The following is a 4,858-nucleotide window of genomic DNA, read 5'->3' on the forward strand; positions in this document are numbered from 1 at the left end:
CTGTGGTTATCCTCATTGGTTTTAATGGAAATCCACGGCTGGATCTGTTTCAGTATGGATCTGTGGTCTTGCTGTGCCTCTGTCATGTTTGTTGAGCTAAACGTGGACGGGACATAAACCTTGAGACGGGACAAGCTGCCAATACTCCGGCCATGTGACACTGACACTCGTGTCTCTGCACTGAAATCTTGTCAATATGTGTGCATGTTGACATGCTTTGCTCATTTCCCTACACGGGGAGAGTAATGGACACGTAATTGTTTGCCTCTTTGTTGTTGTCTTTAAATTGCATTACTGATGCGGCAACAGTTTGTAAGAATGAGCTATGCTATTTGTTTATTTAATAGCTGTCATGTTACTCACTGTGCTGTCTCCACAACAATAGTAATGCCGGTAATTTTTATTTTTTTAACCTTGTGGGGACATTTTTTGGTTCTTTCTGAGGAAACAAGCTTTAAAATCATACAGAATAGTTTCTTGTAAATCTAAAATAGCAGAAAGTTGACTGTGAGGGTTTGGATAGGGGTAATGGATAAAATATACAGATTGTACAGTATAAAACGTGTGCGTGTGTGCGTTTATGTTGTTATTCAACAGTAGTGTTGTGTTGACCTAATGTTATACTGCCCCCCAGCGTCTGCTATATCATACTGCACATAAAAGTTAAAACAACTTAGTTTTGCAAATCAATACTATTTTTGACCTTTGATAAGTTGACATACCAAATTAAGTTAAACCATTTCAACTTGATAAGTTAAGTTAAAGTAACATAAAAATAATTTAATTGCACTTGATCATAAATACTGCTCTAACTAATCAATTTAAACATATAGAAATGTAAAAGTATAATAAAAAACAACATGCATTAAAATAAAACACTAAAAGGAGTGTATATAAATACTGCACAAGGTGATTAGCTGAATATAAATACAATTATTGCACATTATAATTAAATGCTGCTATTGCAGTATCCCAGTACAGTTAGGTTGCAGTATGTGGATTACACTGCAAAAAATGTTTTTCAAGAATAAAATTCTTAGTATTTTTCTCTTGTTTTCAGTAAAATATCTAAAAATTCTTAAATGAAGATGCTTTTTCTTGATGAGCAAGAAAATAAGTTTAGTTTTTAGATCAAAAATATCAAATTTAAGTGATTTTGTGCATAAAACTAGCAAAAACAATCTGCCAATGGGGTAAGCAAATATTTCTTGAATTTAGTGTTTAGTAAGATTTTTTGCTTACCATTGGCAATTTTTTTGCTTGTTTTATGCACAAAATCACTTAAATTTGATATTTTTGGTCTAAAAACTAGAATAATTTTTTTGGGTCGTTTTGCTCATCTTAATTTAAGAATGTTTAGATATTTTTACTGAAAACAAGACAAAAATACTAAGATGTTTTTTCTTGAAAATCTTTTTTTGCAGTGTAGATGAACTAGAGATGCCAAATTGTCCTGAATGGATACGAAAGGCTTTAATCTTACAAAAACTGTGATCGAACATTGAAATGAAACTGATTTAGTGGTTTTAACACGACTAATGCTGTTCTCTGGCTCTAAGATTCCTATAAAGAAAAGCTGACACAAAAAGTTTCTTGTTCCTCTTTTCCAAGAGCCACAATATCTCATCCTGATATTTGCTTAATGTGTTAATTGATGACCCATACTTTCCATATTCAAATGAACATACACGCCATTTGTGCTATCTGAAGAACACCTCAAGGCAAACATTTCTAAAAGTCTAGTTTCGATCATTTAATGCACTTTATTAAAAGTGCTCTCTCTCTTTCCGTTTAGTTTAAGTGCTTTAATAGTTATGTGTGTGGTCTTGATGCATGGCTGCCTGTGAAACGAGCCCTGTGCTTAATAATGGTAATGACTACATTTCCCTACATCGCTTTCATTAAATCAAGCAGGCTGTACGTTTCTACATCCGTCCGGCTCGCAGTCATCAATCGTTGCAACTATCAGCACCGCCGCCGAGCCCAGACACACACTAGGTGCCATTTTGGCTCGGGAAGAAAGTTTTATATGTGTAAAGGAGCAATCGATTACTAGCGCAACAGAATACTGTCATCCCGAGAGAGACCAAACTAAGATTCATGTTACAGACGTGAAAGTGCACTTTGTAATTTCTTCATTAAAAAGTTTTACAGACGCATAATTGAACCGCACTTTTGACGGATATGTTGGAAAAGACTTTCGACTCACGTGACATGAAGAGTCAGTCTTATCACTGTCCATTTTGGACAAACACGTGAGCATTTAAGTCCTGTCAACAAAAATATCTGTGTTAGAAACATGTTAAGGGATATTCTTGGTCAGTATACACAAAATAATAAATTGACGACAAATTGAACACTTTCGTATCCAACTCTCACTTTAACTAGTTGCTTAGTAGCTTGCATATTGGCTGTCTATTAGTACTTATAAAGCACATATTACGCCTTATTTTGCATGACCATATTCTACATTGATTAATCCACCCTATTCATTATCTAACCACTACAACAACAACAACTAGATTATTAGCTATTAATTAGCAGTAAATTAGGAGTTTATTGAGAGTAAAATCGTGCGCGCTTAGTGTACGAGTCCGTCGGGTGTACCATCTGTCATTTTTACGCTTCGAAGTGTGCTCATCAGTGCCCCCTTGATGCGGTCTTTTGCGAAGCCCACACTGCAGCAGGCTTCGCGCACTTTACCAAACCTAGGAGTCCTTGCGAAAGAGAAATCAGACCAATCAGACGACGGAAGGGAGGAGTTCACATTGACGGGCAACTTCTTCTCCTATATTGAGTCTGTCCCAAAATACGACTCCGGTGTACCCACGTGGACTCGCATCAAGGGTCTCTAAAGTCTGCACTACATGATGTCATCGAAGTGTGGACTCTGAGTAGGATCAAAAGTCTGTAGTGTGCCATTTGGGACAGGGCCTTATACGGTGGAGTTTGTGAGCGGATGTAAATTATAAAAAAACTAGCAGAGGAAGAAGACCACCAGTTTAAGACTGATGTTAAAAAAATGTGTTGTGTTTTATTTATTGAAATGGTTATTTTGTAATTAAAGCTTTGGTTCTCTTTAAAATTTGTTATTTCAGTAATGGATGAATAATTAAAGTAAGCAGTGTTTTAATTGCTGATAAAGTATAATGCATGATCACTACAATCTCAAAAAGGTTTTTATAAGAATAATTTACAAATATGCAAAAAAAAAAAAAGGTTTGCATGAGTTAAAATAGTTTATTTGTAACAAACAGGAGATAAAGAATTTGCAAACGTGTTCAGCACTGGGACTGCGCCATGAGTGTTTTGAAAAATATTACCAAAAATTATTCTCATTTCACCATATCCAATGGTACAAAGTTACCATACAGTAAATCCGTGGGGTAGCATTTAAAAAAAAAAAAATCAAAATAATTGAAAAAAATAAAACCAGCTTACTTACAAGGCTACAGGTGAAGGAGCTCTTCACACTTTCGAAAGTCCTATAATTGGTCCTCATTTACAGGTATGTCCAAGAAATGTCAATAATAAAACTTTTACATTTTAACTCTTTAATTTGTCATATTTAAAACTGTTTGTGTGCTGCTGCGCATCCATTGTGTGTAATAATCAAACCCGCGTTGTTGTCCCGTTTAGAGGCGCATATTACTAACATGCTCTTTAATTAACAAAAACAATATTGCGACATTGACTTTAGATTTTAAAACAGGTTTTAGTTGGTCAATGGTGTAGTCAATTTAAGTTGCCTTAAAAATAGCAACGCACCAACAATGCACCTGAACACACCTCGTTTTCAAGCCAGCATGCATGGGCACACAAATAGGCGCAAATGCATTTGCTTTTTAACAAAATGACACAGGACACGAAAATGATAACTGTGTCGAGCTGAAGCTAGCAAAAAAGTTATTTTGGCAAAAACGACATTATTTTTTTTTGGCAAATATTTTTACAAAACTGTACCTGTTCTGTCTCTGTGGTGGTTAGTATCTTTATAATAGCCTACAAGAATTTTATGGGTACAAAACAATTAACTGTACCCTACACAATTGATCCTTAAGGTACGGTAATGTACCCAAAAAGGTACATCATTGTATTTTGTTTAGTATACTGTAAAGGTACAAAACCGGGTACCACCCCACAGTGTTAAGGACTAAAGTTAACCTAGACAGAGAAAATACATTATTGCTTGTTGGCAGAGTTGTATAATACTTAAGTATTTTTACCATCCACATAAAAGTACCTTTTCAATTATTTGTATTTTATTAGTGTTTTTCTTTGGAAAACATATATTCCAAAACATATTATCATAATTTTTACTCCACTAAATTTCATAATTTCAAGTTTTTGGTTTATATTTAATATTTAAGTACATTAAACATCTAGTATTTTTTGTACATTTACGCAAGTACAAATTATTTTCGTACTTTTACTCAAGAAAGTAAAAGTACACAATTTTTTATGTAATTAGTTATTAAATCAATTTTAATATGCAATATATAATGAAAACACAGTATGATTCTATGCTTTAGAATGTAGTGAACATTTTTTAGTAAAGAAAAGTACTTTTTTCCCCAAGACAAACACTCTGATAAAGCACAGATGCTTGGAAAATGTAACTAAAATACTTAAGTATTATACACCTCTGCTTGTTGGTGTATGTGATCCAGTAAAGTGTGAAAAACCTGTCTACACTTTACAGAGTCGAGACCATTAAGCTTTTGTGTTGTCTAACATAGCCTACTTCTGCACTTCTAGTACACAGTATGTAGTATGGGTCATATAAATAACTTCTGCATACACTGAATACCCAGATACCCTAATTTTTATGGAAATGTCTAGTATGAAACAAGAACAG

The sequence above is a fragment of the Paramisgurnus dabryanus genome, chromosome 23 (assembly GCF_030506205.2).
Source record: "Paramisgurnus dabryanus chromosome 23, PD_genome_1.1, whole genome shotgun sequence".
Lineage (NCBI taxonomy): Eukaryota > Metazoa > Chordata > Actinopteri > Cypriniformes > Cobitidae > Paramisgurnus > Paramisgurnus dabryanus.